The sequence below is a fragment of the Saccostrea echinata genome, unplaced genomic scaffold, assembly GCF_033153115.1.
Source record: "Saccostrea echinata isolate AGI-Se365-2 ecotype Australia unplaced genomic scaffold, CSIRO_AGI_Sech_v1 ptg000041l, whole genome shotgun sequence".
NCBI classification, from domain to species: domain Eukaryota; kingdom Metazoa; phylum Mollusca; class Bivalvia; order Ostreida; family Ostreidae; genus Saccostrea; species Saccostrea echinata.
This window is the reverse complement of record NW_026889790.1, coordinates 3,234,884-3,253,527: the sequence shown is the minus strand read 5'-3', so window position 1 is coordinate 3,253,527 and position 18,644 is coordinate 3,234,884. Positions and strand designations below refer to the sequence as shown.

At 32.4% G+C, this 18,644-nt stretch overlaps 1 long non-coding RNA gene across 1 annotated transcript; it reads right to left on the bottom strand.

Annotated features, from left to right (window-relative positions):
- Nucleotides 1–1,471: 1,471 nt before the first annotated feature.
- LOC133200876 (uncharacterized) lies at nucleotides 1,472–2,392 on the bottom strand. Its single transcript, XR_009723007.1, has 3 exons — nucleotides 2,311–2,392; nucleotides 1,947–2,073; nucleotides 1,472–1,607 (listed from the first exon to the last, which is right to left on the bottom strand). It is a non-coding gene; the product is annotated as an uncharacterized LOC133200876 (long non-coding RNA).
- Nucleotides 2,393–18,644: the final 16,252 nt, after the last annotated feature.

Sequence of the window (18,644 nt, the reverse complement as noted above, 5' to 3'; positions counted from 1 at the left end):
ACGCTTTGCAAAAAACCGAATGGAAAGTGTTACTTTTGGAGAAGGTAAAACTCCAGTTTCTTGTTGGATTTGCTATTTTTAACAACTTAATTTCCTCCCGTTCGATTTCCTTGACTTTTTTCTTCCTAACTTTTTGTTTGGTTTCTGGACAGATTAAACCTTGATTTCACTCTAGTTGTTGTTTTTTAACTACTGTCCGATTTTGTTATCACCGCCGTCCGATACTATGTTATTGGACTGCTAATTATTATTATCGGACGGCTACAGGTAAATTTTTAGACTGCAAGAACAAAGGCATGACGTCACAGCAATGTTTTAAGTAGCAATACACCGTTATCACCTGCATATGGAGTTTATGTCTCCCATGTGATTCGATACGCAAGAGCATGCTCTACGTACGAAAAATTTCTTAAACGAGGCAAGCTATTGACAAATAAGTTAATGAATCAAAAATATCAACAGTCTCGTTTAAAGTCAAATTTCGCAAATTTTATGGTGTATACAATGACCTTGTCAGCAAATACAATCTATCATTAAGTCGAATGCTGACTGATGTTTTTCATACAAATTACTAGTATTAGGTCATTATTTTCACAATGAATTGTCTACGGATTTTTCCGTTTTCCCAGTCATGACAAGGAACACACGGCGGACGTGACCGGTCGTCAGGTGATGCTTACTCCTCCATGGCACCTGATCCCACCTCTGATGTTTTTTTAGAGGTCCACGTTTGCTCTGCATCAAATTTGTATTGTTGCAATGGACTTTTTTAGCTTGATTTTTTTTTGTTATCTTCACACTTCATTTCATTATTATAACTGATAATTCAACTTCAAGGACTCTTCAGGAAGGAACATTCAAAAAACTTCCCTCTTCCCTGCACAGCAAAGTTATCATTCTAAGGACCCCTGTTGATTTGCAAATAGGAACATTGATAGTATTAGTGCTTTGATATGAAAAAATGTTAAACAAAATACACTAAACAACATACAACTTTGAAGGAATGAATAGTCATATAAAATGCATTACGCAAAAAAAATATTATTTTTTCAATCATTTACAGATTAAAGGCTGACAAAGTGTCAAAAAGTTTTCCTAAGCAAACACACACACTCACATTAATTTACGTGATAATTCTGAAAGCATAATTATGAGAAGAAGTCAATAAATAAAGTAACATACGGTTTACGATATGAAATATAGATGCTGTTAAGTTTATTTTTTACTATCCACTAATTTCAAATCACTGAAAATTGCTTGCTTTTCCTGTTTTAGCAAACAAATTCACTTTAAAGTTGGCATTGGGGAATGCGTAAAGGTTTACTGATAATCCTTTGAAGGATTAAAAAAAGAAAAAAAAAGTGCTTTTTGTGTTTTTTCGTATTCTTTAATAACGTTTTTCGTTATTTATTGAACGCTCTTCGAATACAGAAAGATGCAAAACACCAGCAGAAATTCCATGTAGCATTTACAAGATTTTCTAATTTGCAGTATTATTTATTCCCTCATAATTATGAGTGTTATCTTCATTGTTCAAAGTTCTGGTATCTGCCATTGTAATATACCGCTCCTTTCCTCTTTTTCCTCTTTCGTCTAACTGAAAATGTCTAGGAAAAGAATTTTTAAAACTTATAATACATTTTCATTATTTTGAGATTTTTCAAAAAAAAGTTCAGCCAACTTCAAATAATTCTTTGATGTTTTGCATAAAAATCTGTAAAAGGGTCAAAATTGTTGAAATTTAGATGTGAAATATGATATGTAAGATAAGGTAGTTTAAGAATCCAGGAAATTATTATATCCAATCCTTCCGAATCAAAGGAAAAAATAACTCCTTGCATAATATAAATGACAAACATGTAGTCAGGGCAAGTATTATAGACACTGGTTTATAACGAAAAAATTCTAAAAATCCAAATATCAAAGCAAACTTTAAAAAAATATACCTTATTTTGAAAATGATGATGACAACTGCAAATATATTTGATGTTAGAGAAAAGGCCATTCCTGCAATCCACGCAGTAGAGAGAGGTCTATGTATACAAACTAATTCTTCCTGAAACTCGGTAAAATCTGAAAGGAATTGTGAGCTCTGGAGTTCTGTTGTTTATTGATTCCTTTGTTAGTTTAAAAAAGACTTTTTATAAAGATTTTGTTGTTAAATCTGATTTTATCGGGCTTCCTGTAAAGTATCAGACAGTGACAAGAATAAGGTATAGTAAAGTGTGATAATTTTTTTGTACGTTTCAATTATCAGAAACTACAGTGTGTCAAAAAACAAGTTTCTCTTCAATACTATACGTCACTCACTTTGATGATCACAGATACGACCAATAAATGGTTCTTGACATCCGCCGTCACACGTACCCTCATAGCCACTACAGGTATCATTGTTACTGCAGTGATTACTACACAGGTGTCGGCAGTCAATTCCAAAGAAGTTTGGAGGACATTCTTAGGATATAAAAAAAGAATAAGAAAAAGAGGAACAAAGGAATCTCTGGTGGAATCATTAACTCAATGACGTTATCTTCCATTTATTCATTATTCCTTGGTCCAGTTTGCAGACCTTCTCCTCAATATCTTTCTTGTAGAGAATGGCACACAGTTAGATCCTTATATTTACTTATTACTAGGAAAAAAAGAATTCTCAATAATTCGCTAAAATTACCTGTGGTACAGTTTGGGGAACCCATCCACCCTACAGTGCATCTACAAGAACCATCGACATGGTTACGCGTTTCTAGACATCTAAAAGAAAATATCAGTGTGCAGTTTGTACCATAGAACCCAGGTTCACAAACTAAAAAGGGATCAAAACAAGTTGTAGTGCCCAGAAACTCAATCTAAATGGATCTAATAAACAAAAATATAAAAATACTGACATGTACGACTGTATTATATTTCAGTATCCTAAATGATTGTAAGTAATTACCGTCTTTGCAGTTGTTTCCCCTGTACCCGGCCGTACATCCTTTTTTACAACTCCCATCAATATGATAGCAACTCCCGTTGTGTGCACAGTGTCCACTGCAGGAATAACCACAATTCTTCCCAAACATCGCTGGAGAACACTCTAAAAACATCACAAACATAAACAATTGTCATTCATAAAAATAATCGAAACAACTTTTGAAGAGTAATTGAAATATACGTTCCTTTAATTAATAATAATTGCATATTAAAAAAATAGTCCGGAAGTTAGATTTTAATGGTGTTTGACTTGTGAGTGCAATTTACAAATCTAAGTTTTGGCTGATTAAGCACATGTATACTAGCTAGGGATGGCAATGGTTTACCGGTGAACGAACTAATCTGTCAGAAAGGTCGTAACCGGGTACAAGTTTCATAAAATGTTAGTAGTAACATATGTAAATAATATACATTTAGTACAAATCAACTCATAGGTAGTGTCAGTGTGTTACAAATTAAAATGCTGCAATCGAGCAAATAATTCACATTAATGTTAAAGTACCTCCTCATAAAAATGACTAACTTTTTTTTTATTGACGCGCTAAAACAACTTATTTTTCTACTCAGCAATGTTTTATCTGGTAATTCAGTGAGACACTTGAAATTTATTCAGTGAAACGCCATCATCACCATCGACAGCCTGGCGATATCTCAAGAGAGACCGGGACGGCAAAATGGTACAAAAACATAAGTCTAAACAATCTTTACTCTTTCGTACGTTCTTATTTATATCCAACAACAATGAATGTGGGGTCAATAAGTCTATAGCAGACCCCTCTCCTTCTTTGGTGACATTAAATAGCACAAAATTCCCACAACTTGTAAATTATCGTGAAAGTATCTTGCGATCCCCGCAACATTTGTGCCGTCAGAGCGATTTTATTATTATCTTTTTGTTGGTGGTGGTGTGTTTTGGTGAATAAGTTGCATAATCTCCAATAATCATCATTATTTAATGAAATCATTTTTTTTTAAAAATAAGAATAACGGTGGAGAAGCAAATCTGATGTTGATATTATTAATGTCGGTGAAAATATATGGCTTGAGTCTAATTGATATAAATAGCAGAAAAAAATTATCTTTATATATATATTTTTTGATTTTGTTAAAAAGCAAATAATTCTAATTATTATACATTTAAAATTACAAACAAGTCTTATCTGTTCGTTTATCCGGTTACGTGGTCGGAAAATTTACGACTAAACGGTTGCAAAAATTTATCCGATTGCAATCCCTAGTACACGTATAATGATTTTTCATCAGACTTGTACCTTTTTTACACCTCCCTCCGAAATATCCAGGGTCACATTCAGTGTCACACATTCCTGTACCCTTATCAAACGGTTCTCCATTAAAACAATGGCCACAGGTTAATATACAATTTGGTCCGTACCTACCATTTTCACATACTGGTAAAAAATACAACAGACTGTTCTTCAGTATATAAAGCATGATTACTGCGCATATAATACATAATGTTTACAGGTATGTATCCTTATTGACCGATTTATTGAGATTGATTATAATAAATGTTTCTGTTTACAATTGATATGAAAATAGAAAACGTTTCACCCTTGTCACAAAGGTCTCCAAGATAGCCAGGATCACATTCTGTTCCACAGCTTCCCGTCTCCTTGTCACAAGGAACCCCATTTAAACAGTGTCCACACTTGTACCTACATCTCAAACCATTTCTACCATTTCTGCATTCTGTAAGTGTAATATACATGACATTTTATTGCAAATAGCATTAGATACATTATTTCCTAAGATGCAAGGTTTTTGTGATGTTGCGAATGGGTGTAGATATTTGTTAGAAGAATTATATTGCAATATATTGAAATATTATACTGTACTTATACTTCTGTAAATTGGTGTGACCGGTCGGCAGGGGATGATCACTTCTCCATGGCACCTGATCCCATATCTGATGTTTCAGAGGTCCGTATTTGGCTGCTTTTAAATTTCTACTGTTTAAAGGACTTTTGAGCTTGAATACTGTTCGCTATCTCCATATATTTCATTAAATCTGATTCGTTGAGAAACATTTGTTAAAAATACTATTTCCCCTGAATGATGAAACCACGCCCTCCAGCGTCGTAGAGCGTAGTAATATAAGTTTTAGTATTTTTGAAGTATTTTCTGATATCGAAAGAAAAAAATTCTTGATATCCAAAATTCGATTTCATATCAAAAATAATTCTTAATATCGAGAATTTGATTTTTCATATCAGAAAATTATTTTCTGATACAAAAAAAAAAACATCGAATTTTTGATATCAGAAAAATTATTTTTTTGATATTAGAGAATCGAATTTTTGATATCAGAAATTAATGTAGGTTTTCTGATATCAATAAATAATTTTCTGATATCAAAAATTCAAATTCTTGATATCAAGAATTCTTTTTAATATTAAGAATTAGTTTTTGATATTAAAAATTCGAATTTTTGAAATCGCAGATGAGTTCCTGTCAATGTTTCCTGTATACACTTGACAAAATTGCTAACGCACCAGTAATGCATTTTAATATTTTACTTTTCAAAATTTGTTTTTGATGTATTTGATATGTAAATATGTGAACAAAGTATTTACAAATAAGGTATGTGAACAAAGTATTTACAAATAAGGTACTAAAAGTCTTAGCTGATAAATAACTAATGTCCATGTTAACTAAAGTGAAGCCATTTCATAGGGGAAAAAATGAAATTCGTGCTCACGCCTTTTGGAGAAATAAATTTCATTTTTCTTTCTTTGTGTTCTTTAAGTTTGTACTTATTAAAAACTCGGAAAAATTACACCGTTTTCGGCGTTTGACCATAGAGGAGCGCGCAAAAGCAATCGCTATGGCTTTTTCAGGGTTATCCTTTGGAGAAATTTGTAAAACATTAAAACAAATAAAAGATTTTCTTTCTTTTAATCAAAAATTGTTGCAAATTGATAAACAAACATCAAAATTACTTCTATAGATAGCGAAGAAATTAAGTAATCACCATACGACAATTTTAAGATTGTTACACAAAATTGGGACAACCGGAAGTTAGGTGGACTGGGTATGGACACCAAGGCACTGGGTGACTACTAGGCGATATGATCGTCAATTGCTGTATATTATTTGATTTCCAACTGTGAGACTGCTTCTGTTGCAACCTCACTGATCACCATCAGTAATCACTAACCTCACATCCGGGCAGTGCATGTCGGAAAACTGTCTTTCCAACGAGAGGGTCCTTTAAGGGTCTTGTCATGAACCAAAAAATTTGTAAATAACACAAACGAGAAAAACAAGTGGTGCGTTAGCAATTTTGTCAAGTGTATACAACTTTTAGAACAATAAGATTTATACTCTAGACTACACAAACCCTCTGAAAACGGTTTACGGATATCTAGAATAAGAGTGTATAATGAAATCTCGTTTAACAGATTCAAATAATTACATAATACAAGGAATCTTAATATTCTTACCTTCCTGACATTTTGATCCCAGCCATCCTGCCGCACACCTCAAACAATGGCCGCTTTCAATGTCACACCTATGTTCCAGGCAATTGATTGGGCATATTAAGTTGCAGTTTATTCCATACATTCCTGATTTACAACCTATGGAAAAAGTTGTTCTCAATAAATACCTTTTCCACATTAAAGTTGTCGATGTTCAAAGTCATCAAATTTGATTAATTTTTTGATCGATTGTATGTTATTTTACGCCCCATTCGGGATTTTTTTTTTTACCCTGGTAGCGAAGTCACAAGCTTTGGATGAAGTGCCACAATCTTCAATCTCTGCATGGCGCTTGTGTTTAGGAGTAAACTTTTTTTTTTTCAATCGTGCAAACGCATAGCATAGGAACAGTATCTTACTATTTTAAACGTTTTAAGTTTGACAAAAAAAGAAAGCCGGGAACAAAATCGAACCATAGCCTCCCAGTCGGCGAAAGCGAGCACCCTACAACTAGGCCATCGCAATCGTTAGTAATCAAGACGACAAAAACGTTATATCCAATTTATTTTTTATTTGAATTCATTAGAACTTATTTGTTCTTCCTGTAATATTCATCCATCTTAATAAACACGACTGTAAACAAAAATAACTTGCATGATAGAATAATATGTGTGTCAAAAATGATGGATTGTATTCACATTGTATGTTTTTGAAAATTACTTGCAATTTATCATATCTTGCTAGCCAATATATTGTCTAGAATGTAAACTGCACAAGAAAACTCTACCACATTTTTTTTTGGGGGGGGGGGAAATCGTTTTCAGTAGTCTGGAAGTGATAAAAAATTAGAAAAACTACAGAAAACATATGTTTTGGTTCCAGCTAACAAAGCTTGTAAAAATGTAATCTCTGTTTGTAAGGTTCATTAATTCAACTACGTTTTAGAGGAAGTCTGTTTTATTACACATCTGCCAATCAAACCGATACTCAGTTCCCTTTCAAAAGATGAAATTCTTCAAAATCATATTTCAGTTTTATATACTTTTAATATTCCTGTCAATGGAATTGAGTTTGATATAAGCCGTACTATACTGGATTCCAAAACTTCATAAAAATCCTCACACAAAAAGATATATTGTAGGGTCCAGTAAATGTTCAACCAACTGCCTATCCTTACTCCTCACCAAAATATCAAATGCTGTGAAAGAGAAACTTCAGACGTATTGTGCTACAACATATTCATGAAGTGGTGTTAATCAAATGTGGATTCTCAAAAACTTTTGGAAAATTTAAGATTTCAAAACTTTTCAAACATCAATACATCAAATCAGAAGACTTTCTAAACTTTATAGTTTATACACATGTACAACCATTCCTCTCCATAAATTAAAAAGCAGTCTTATTTGACCTAGTAGACGCCTGCTTCTTCAATAAAAATGGAGCTCGTAAATTGTCATATCTTGTGACTGGTTATGTACAAAATTACTTTGTTAGGAATCAGTCTGATTCTACATACAAGTACTATGAAGTTGATATTAAAAATGATGATAGAGTTCTTAATTGACAATATGTAGTCTTTGGAGATCAGTTCATCCAACAATCTGTTGGAATTCCGACAGACTTTATTGTCTTATTATCCGACCTGTTTTTATATTCATATGAAGCAGAATTTAATCAAAAACTTCTATACCAGAAGAAAAAAAATATGAAGATAACAGTGATCATTCTCAAAAGTCCATTTAAACAAGATATGTTATAAGCAGAGCCATCAAGAACCTCTGAAAATAGAGGTGGGAGGTGTAAGCATCCCCTGCCGACCGGTCATACCTGCCGTGTACTCTTTGTCATGATTAGGTAAACGGAAAATCGTCCACAATTCAGTGTGAAAATAATGCCCTAACAATTTGTATGATAAATAGGTCAACATTGGACATAACTATAGGTGGTAATTGAAAACAAGATCATTGTATCGACCATAGGATTTGCGAAATGTTGGCTTTAAACGAGATTGCTGATATCCTTGAATCATCAACTTATTCGTCATTAGCCTGCCTCGTTTTAGAAATTGTTCGTACGTTGTTGCGTTTCGAATCATCTGGAAGACATAAACTCCAAATGCAGGTGATAATTGTAAATTGTTACATAGGTAAGAGAAGTTGACGATAGAAAAGTTTAATTCATCACAATTTTCATAACATTTTGCCGTCCGTTTGCCATCAGTGTCTTTCTCTAGTCAAACATCCAAATATAGAATCAACGTAGGAATGGAAATAGTTGTTAATTGATAAAAGGGCTTCGATTTATCTAAATGTAGAATTGAAGGCCTTAGCAAGAGACTTATTCTTTTCACGTAGAAGCTTTTGAATAATTTCTGCTTTATATGAATTTAAAAAAAACAAATCTGCTAGTAAAGGAGCAAAATTAGTACCCATGGGAATTCCAACAGATTATTGTGATATCTGGTCTCCGAAAACCATATACTAGTAGATATTGTCAATGAGAACCTCAAGCATCTTTTAATATCAACCTCGGAGTACGTTCAGTACTTGTGTGTTGAATCATAATTTTTTAAATAAAATAAGTCTGCATATGACCAATGACAAGGTATGTGAATTTACGAGTTCGATTTTTATTGAAGAAGCAGTTGTCTATGATGTCAAAGTCTTTATCGTGGGAATTGTATAAGATTAAAAAGGCGTACGTTCTGATGCTATTGATTTTAGTATAATTTCGCGCTTTCAAATTTTCTAAAAGTTCCTTGGAGTTTTTGAGTATCAACATTGATTTACATTACTTCTCGAATATGACATTACTCGATCCTGAAAAATTATCCTTCACAGCTCTTAATACCCTAACAAAAAATACTATAGTGATAACTTTGACACTATGAAAACTATAGTTAACTATAGTGATAACTTTGACACTTTGAGTTTAAGACCATGACACTTTGTCAGAATGGATTAAATGTATCAGATGTATGTTAAAATCGCGCATTAAAAGATTGAGAGACAATATGAAAACCATCTATCCTTCTGTATTCAATAATCCAGAAGTGAAAAAAGAATTAGATAGATTACATGATCAGTACGTACTGGTCCCTGCTGACAAAGCAGGTAACAACATTGTCTTTGTTTGTAAGGCTCATTATATTAAATGTATTTTAGAGGAACTTGGATTTAATTCTACAAGTGGTAATCCAACTTATACTCATAGTTCCCTTTCTAAGGAAGAAATTCTTCAAAATCATATGTCAGTTTTGAATATTTTTAATATTCCAAACAACCAAAATGAATTCGAATTACCATATTTATATTGGATTCCGAAACTTCATAAAAATCCTTACAAACAAAGATACATAGCGGGTTCCAGTAAATGTTCAACCAAGCCTCTATCTTTACTCCTCACTAAGATATTAACAGTGGTGAAGGAGAAACTTCAAGAGTACTGTGCAACAATATATTCGAGAAGTGGTGTAAATCAGATGTGGATACTTAAAAATTCCAAGGAACTTTTGGAAAATTTGAAATCACAAGATTTTACCAAAATCAACAGCTTAAAAACTTACGACTTTTTAACTTTATACACAACCAATCCCTACGACAAATTAAAGTCCAGGCTTTTGGTATCATTGACAGCTGCTTTTTCAATAAAAATGGAACTCGTAGATTTACGTACCTTGTCATTGGTCATTTGCAGACTTATTTTGTTTAAAAATTATGATTCAACACACAAGTATTCTGAAGTTGACATTAAAAAGATGCTTGAGTTTCTGATTGACAATATCTATGTGGTTTTTGGAGACCAGGTCTTCCAACAATCTATTGGAATGCCCATGGGTAACAATTGCGCCCCGTTATTACCAGACCTTTTTTTATATTCATATAAAGCAGAATTTGTCCAAAATCTTATACGTGAAAAGAAGAAAACACTTGCTATGGCCTTCAACTCGACATTTAGATATATCGACGATGTATTATCAATTAACAATGGTTATTTCTATTCTTATGTCGATACGATATCCCGGTGAGCTTGAGATAAAAGATACCACAGAGCCTGACACGTCTGTTTCATATTTGGACATTTTATTTGAAATAGACGTTAATGGTAATCTAACAACCAAGCTTTATGATAAACCTGATGACTTTAACTTTTCAATCGTCAACTTCCCTTACTTATGCAGCAATATACCTTCATCACCTGCATACGGAGTTTATATCTCTCAGTTGATTCGATACGCAAGAACATGCTCTACATATGTACAATTTCTAAAACGAGGTAAATTATTGACAAACAAGTTGATGAAACAAGAATATCAGCAGTCTCGTTTAAAGTCATCATTTCGTAAGTTCTATGGTCGATACAATGACCTTGTCAGCAAATACAATTTATCATTGAGTCAAATGCTGACTGACGTTTTTCATACTAATTGTTAAGCCATTATTTACACACTGAATTGTCGACGGATTTTTTCATTATTTCCCGATCATGACAAGGAGCACACGGCGGGTGTGACCGGTCGGCAGGGGATGCTCACTCCTCCATGGCATCTGATCCCACCTTTGATGTTTGGAGGTCCGTGTTTGCTCTGCTCCTATTTTGTATTGTTTTATGGACTTTTGAGCTTGAATACTGTTCGTTATCTCCATATATTTCATTACTATTGTTAACTATAGTAAACTATAGTTAACTTTAGTATTTTTTGCTAGGATTTTTCGTGAGGAGTAAAGAAAGAGGTTTGGTAGAACATTTACGAGAAGCCGCTATGTTTCTCTGTTAGTAAGGATTTTAATGAATTCTAGAAATCCAGTAAAGGTAAAATAACTCAAATTCAATTTGGTCAATAACATGTACAGTAATCCATTTTTTCAACCCCTTTTTGTATATAATGAATAAAAAATATCGAATGCATAGTGATCATAGAGAGCAAAGAACATCAGCAGAAATCCCATGCTACATTTATAATTTTTCCTAATTTGCAGGGCTAATTATTTCCTCATAATCATTAGTCTTGTCTTCCTTATCCAAAGTCCCTGAATCCGTCATTGTAACATACTTTTCTGGTCTCTTGTTTGCTCTTGCATCTGATAGACATTGTCTGAAAACAGAATTTGAATAAAGCACAATTAATACATTTTTGCAAGTTATTTTACAATAAAGAATGCTTATTTGTTGTCCCAATGGTCAATTGATTTTTTTTAATAAGTTTTATATTGAATTCTTGGTCAAATTGCCCCACAGTCTTTAAAAAGACAAAATTACTGCCTATCGAAAGTTTGACATGACTTTTAAAAAATCAACTAATATTAATATACTCTGGTCAGGTATCATAAGAAGTCAGGAAAATAAGCAAACCAGCAAATAATCAGTAAATCAGCAAATAATTAATAATTAACATGCATACTCTGTAAGCACCAAAAAAAGTTTGACAAAAAGGTCCAAAAATTGCCAAATTCAATTGATCCTCTCCATGACAACCGGGTACACTTGTGAAACTTCTGACACAATATTTGCTAGTTTCTTACGTGATGCAAATTTCATCAAAATCAGAGACATGTCGTTTCCAAGCCCTTTAGTAAAATTTTGAAGTGCTTACAGAGAATTCCTGTTAATATTTTCAAACCATCTAAATTGAAGACAACCAGGAACATTTTTTAAATTTTGTATTTTCAAAAATATGGGATGCATTTTTGCCTTATTAAGTCGCATTAAAGGATAAAATTTAGGGAAATTCAATCTGTGTGCTGCAACCAGTAAACAGCCAATATAGATATACAGTCAGGACAGTTCCAGATAATTTGGCCAGTTCAAACGTCTACATATATTTTAAAAAGTCATAAAATTACAAAATCAAAACAAACTTTGAGAGAATACCTTATTTCAAAAATGATGATGGAAATGGCAAATAAATTTGATGTAAGGGAAACAGTCATTCCTGCAATCCACGCAGTAGAAAGGGGTTTATAAATACATATTCTTACTTCCTGATACTCGGTAAAATCTGTAATTAATGAAAACTTTGACATCCATCGATTATAGAAAAAATCTTAATATTCTTTTTTTAAACGTATTATCAATGACTTTTGGTACAAATCAAAAAAGAAGATATTTGTTTGGTACAAGATAAACAAAAAAAAAGTTCAAGGAAAATATTTGTTCATTCGTTCATTGTATAAAAATGGAGTTTATGTATATTCCTTTATAGTAACAAAAGATTTAATATATAATAGAATATATAGTGTAAAGAATAAAGATACAGTAAATTGTGATAATTTCCATAAGGCTTGAAACGTACTGTAATAAGAAAATTTTTCAGAAACTTCAGTACCTATCAAAACAATGCTTTAAAAAACTCACTTTGATGGTCACAGATATGACCAATAAATGGTTCTTGACACCCGCCGTCACACGTACCGTCATACCTATTACAGGTATCATTGGTACTGCAGTGATCACTACACAGGTGTCGGCAGTCAATGCCAAAAAAGTTTGGAGGACACTCTGGGTTACAAACAGGTAAGAAAACAAAAGTGAATCTCTGGTCAAATGAAGAAATCGATCGCGCGATGATATTTTATTTTATTTTTTCTATTCAGTCATTATTCTTTAATCCACTTTGTAAAATTGCAAAACACATTTTTTTTTTCTAAAATCATTTAAACGGCTTTTGAAAATCATTCAAATATTATCTCTGCTTTTCATTTATATAGATCCCCAAAATTCAAACCAACAGTATAAAACAGTTTTAACCGATCCCCCATGTTGTATGACTCTAATGAATGTAACTTTCTGTACAAGTCCGTAAATCTTGACTGATCAAGCACAAGTATATATTATGATTTTGCTATTATAAACGTATAATATAATGATCTTCTCTTACCTTCTTTACATCTTTCTCCGGAATACCCAGGCTCACAAACTGTATTACACTTTCCTGTCATCCCTTCACAATGCGTTCCATTTAAACAGAATCCGCAGGTGTTTTTGCAATTTTCTCCGAAATACCCGGGATCACACCCAGTGTTACACGCTCCCGTAGACCAGTTACAGGGTGCTCCATTTAAACAATGTCCACAGATCTGTTGACACTTTTCTCCAAAATACCCATTGTCACATTCTGTGTTACACAACCCTGTAAACCTATCACAGGGTCCTCCATTGAAACAGTGTCCACAGGTGTATTTACAATTTTGTCCGTAACTCCCATTTGCGCATGCTGGTGGAAAAGTAGAAAATAAACTTTCAATATTTAAAGAATCAGTAGTATTTAGTTTTTTTTATATATTCATATGTTCACATATATGCAATACTCTTTGGTCATATTATTGCGACAGAGTATAATAAATACCACGTCTGTATTCATTTGATATGAAAATTGATTGAGTTATACATTTATTGCAAAGGTCTCCAAGATAGCCAGGATCACATTCTATCCCACAGCTTCCCGTCTTCTTGTCACAAGGTGCCCCATTTAAACAGTGTCCACACTTGTAGCTACATTTCAAACCATATGTACCATTTCTGCATTCTGTCAGCATGATATATATGACGTTTTATAATAAACAAGATCCATTCAATATTAAAACTGCAAGGTTCCATGTTAAAAATCATATTTTGTTAAATACGCATTTAAACATTTTAACCTAGATATATTTAGTGCTTTTCCGTGCTATGTTTTTGAAAGTATTAACTTATCAAGCGTGTTACACTGGAAGACGACATTCTTTGTAATAAGTGTCTGTTCCTGGTCATATATAGCGCAACGAAGTTGTTACAAAGGGGTTATCCTTGAATCACTATGTCCCTCGGTTTTTATCTGTACGTCTGAATAGCCTCAAGGTTATGCTTGATTTTTTGAGCCCTTGCCGGTTAATTTTGGGGGTTTGGGCCCAAACTTGCAGATATGACGCATCTGTGGATACTAAATGAGATGCATTCTTAATTTTTAGCTATCAGTCCTGTATGGACATCTGCAGTTTATTATATTTGAGAACACTGAGATTTTCACACCACACTATCAACCCCCCCCCCCTTTTTCCTTTGTGCATGGTATTACAAATACTAGTATTTTTATTCAATAAGTTTCATAAACCGATTCATATAATTTCAACAGGAAAGACATTTTCCTTACCTTCCTGACATTTTGATCCCCACCATCCTGCCTTACACCCGAAACAATTACCACTTTCAATTCAACACGTATGTTCCAGACATTTGATTGGACATTTTAAGCTGCAGTTATTTCCATACATTCCTGATTCACATCCTTGTAAGAAAGAAACGTTACTCTCAATGTATAAAAATATCTTTCTTTTCTTTTTTAATACTAGTATGTATTCTTCAAGCTTTCATTTCACTTAATAAAAATTTATTTATGTAAGTAAAATGTATGTAAACTCTAAGTAAGAAAGTATTCATGACATGTATTATAATTATTAGAGAATATTACAGCATTTTTAAAAAATGCATATTTAATCTCATATGACAAGATCTGATTCTTCATCAAGCAAAACAGCATAATCTTTATGTTTACAAAAGAAAGACGTCTTTGAATTGCAATTAGCTTGTAGTAATGCAATGTTTATACGCAATAACAATCGTTTCTCACTTTCATTCATTTTCATTAACACGAACAGAAAAATATTTACGTCATGTAATATTGAGAATGTTAAAAAGATTGATTGCAAATTCACATCACATTTTTTAGAACATAATTTGCAACTATTATATTTTGCAAACCATTATACATGTATTATCTAGCAAGTGGGCAACAAGAAACTATACTTTATAAAAATATTTTTACCATCAACAACAACGTTACATAGTTCTATAAGAGTTAAATTTTGGTAGTCATTTGGGTATGTCACTCCTTTTAATCGGTTATTATAAAAGATAACATAACGACCATATCTAGGGCATATTGTGCTAAAGTTCAAGGGAGGCAACTCCTTCCCGGTTTTGTAGCAGAGATGGCTTTCCTGTATCTGTGTGTTGTTTGAGATGAATAAAGAAAAACCGGCCATTCGTCCTCTTTGTCTCTCAACTGTAAAGAAATTTAGAAAGACTTTTGTTACATTTATTGTTGACTAATCTTAATCAAGTAAGGGTATTATAATTTCAATACTGTACAATTTATATAATGTTAAAAATGCTTATGGAATGATATTAATTGCCTGGTAGCAATTTTTACAATTGGTACTTACATTGCTTTGAAAAAATGAAATAAATGAAAGTGCACATGTATTGATATTTTTTTTTTGGTGTAGATCGGTACATATGTATGTAAAAATAATTCACATTTCCTAATCGATAAAAGAGACATACCATACTCCCTTCCGTAATCCTTGTAGAGTATGTTGATTCTGTATATACTTTTTATATCACCAAGATCAACATACCACCATGCTGAATCAAACGGGCTATGTCTTCCAAAGTAATCACTCCTGGAGCACGTCTGATTGTCATTATCAACTGCGTTTTCAGCCCTGTATATAAGGCAGCTCAAGTACGTACATGTCCAGGTTGAACTCTGTTCAGCTCGTTTGTAATAAGACAAATTGTCTACAATTAAAAAAGGTGATAATTTTAACGGAAAGGCATTTTCTCTGACTAGGTGTTTAGACCAGCTACACTCCTCTCAAACTGAGAGGTTCAGAAGAAGCTACAAATAATGTCAAAATTATTCACCTGGTACAACAGATAACATATGATCAGTGGAAAAACTGAGAAAGTTTTGTCTTGCCTTAATACTTTAAAATACGAGTATTAGTCTCTAGAAGACTTGTTGCTCTCAGACGAATACACTTGGCAGAAACTTCTGTCTCTGGACTGAATAAGTAACTTTTGTTCATTACCCATTTTGTTTTATTACACATTTGATAACTGTATATCATTGATTCTCTAGTAGAGTTCTTTACCTATCAGAGAAACAAATGCAACAACAATTGTATGCCAGATAGAACCTCAATACAAGATGTTTCTTTATAGTTTTCACTGGCATGAATTATTGAGCAATTTTCTTCAGGCATAGGTTTGTGTTTATGACGAATATACCTCTTTTGATTTCTGATTTTGGACCAACTGACCTCTTTGTATTTGTGACTTCTACAGAATTTCCTCTCTGTTTTTTTTTTTTTATTTTCCCAGTAAGCATCTCTAATTTGTAATTCTTATATGTCAAACAAATTCTTTAAGATAAAAAAAAATTGTGAACAATAGCTCCCTTTTTGTTTTTGCTACCATTAGGTATCTTTTAGATAGAGATTTTCATTTAAATTTATGTAAGTGATATGCAACAATTAGACAGCTTTGGATCAGTGAAAGCAATTTTTAAAAGAAAGGAACTAAAAAGTAAAAGTTTATGTAAATAGGCCATAATAAGTATACATACTTTATTTCGGTATAACATGCCTTTCCTTGCTTTCACCAATATATTATAATAAATGTTTATTTTCATTCAGTTACAGGGTAGTATGTCACAGTGACGTTCCATTCCCCCAGAGTGTTGGAATCGATGTCTTGAAGGACCAGAGGACGCTGATTTTAAGAAATGGAGGCAGATTATATATATATATATATATATATATATATATATATATATATATATATATATATATATATATATATATATATATATATATATATAAAGGACAAAGAAATTCACATTTATAAGGATACCCACTTCCGCCCCAGCCCGGGGTTGAAATCTCGACCTACGGAATCTGTCTCCTAGCATTTCAAGAACAGCGCGCTAGACCGCTCGGCTATCTAGGCAAGTCAATAAACTTGCTTTCGATGCCGATGGAATTCTCGCGGCCCTGCCCTACACTACACGGTCATTGAGAATGGAAGTGGGATACAGTTATTTGGATATTAGTTTTATTAGAGGATCGTTACCAATACACTTTGTAATGAAATCAATTTTTATTTATAAAGCACATCTTACAACAACTCTTAAACTAACATAATTTCATTATGAGTTCAATCCCGGGCTGGGGCGGAAGTGGGTATCCTTATAAAAGTGAATTTCTTTGTCCTTTCTATATTAATATTTCTTCACTTCTTCACTCAGGACAGTTATGTTAGTTTAAGAGTTGTTGTAAAATGTGCTCTTTATATATATATATATATATATATATATATATATATATATATATATATATATATATATATATATATATATATATATATATATATATATATATATATATATATTTCGGTAACCAGAGGCGGTGCAACTCCATAAACATCCATTTTTGTGATATATAGAATAAATCATATGATCGTGAATATTGTGAACCATATAGAATTAAATTGTATTTATCAGATAAATCTGCTGATTTATTTTCAACAATCATTTTTTTTAATTTATGACAAGTAGTCGTGCATTTTTTTCTCGGTCAGCCTTTTCTCTGTCTCTCTTGACATCATAATGCAAATATAAAAAAAACGATATTCGGTAAGCATGCCGTTGTGAATAGCAAATGCTCTGGTGGCATATTATTCATAATGCGCATGTTTATTTCTTAAATATACGTAAAGCAGAAATACACATTAATTGCAAAAAGACATCGTCGGGAATAATCACACTTCAATCTGAAAAAATATAAACTCATTATCAAAACTCAAAGTTGGAAACTATAAAAATTTTAAGTAAAGAAAATCAAATTGTCCTAACTTTATATAACATAGGTTTGTATAAATACTATTTGTTGATTAAGGAACTTATGTTACTATTAAAATTAAAATTCTGCTTACCGTATCCACGACAGTTAATTAATTCTCTAAGAATTACGAAGATAAGAAAAACTTTCATGACAAGCCAAAGCTGACCCATCACAATTTTGGTAGCTTTGAAACTGGTCGTATATGAACACGCAGTTATTTTAATCAACATTCAGATAAAAATACAAGTTATCAAATGGACAGAAAAAAGAAGAAAAGTTGCATGCTTATTGGTTCAACAATGATTAATGCTAAAAATTGCCCATAAAACAGTGATTTAGCGCATCTAATTTTTGGTTTCTACTATTTAAGAATTTTTACATTCACATTTCCTTATTCAAACAAACCTGCATGTTAAAAAATTGAAAAGAACTTAACACAACTCAAGATATGATTTTATTAAATTGGATAGAGTAATAAAGGAAGAAAAAAACCAAGTTTCCTGCTCCATGTCTTATGCTTCAAGTATTATTTTTTAATTTTTTTTTAAATTTTGGTTGAAAGTTACTG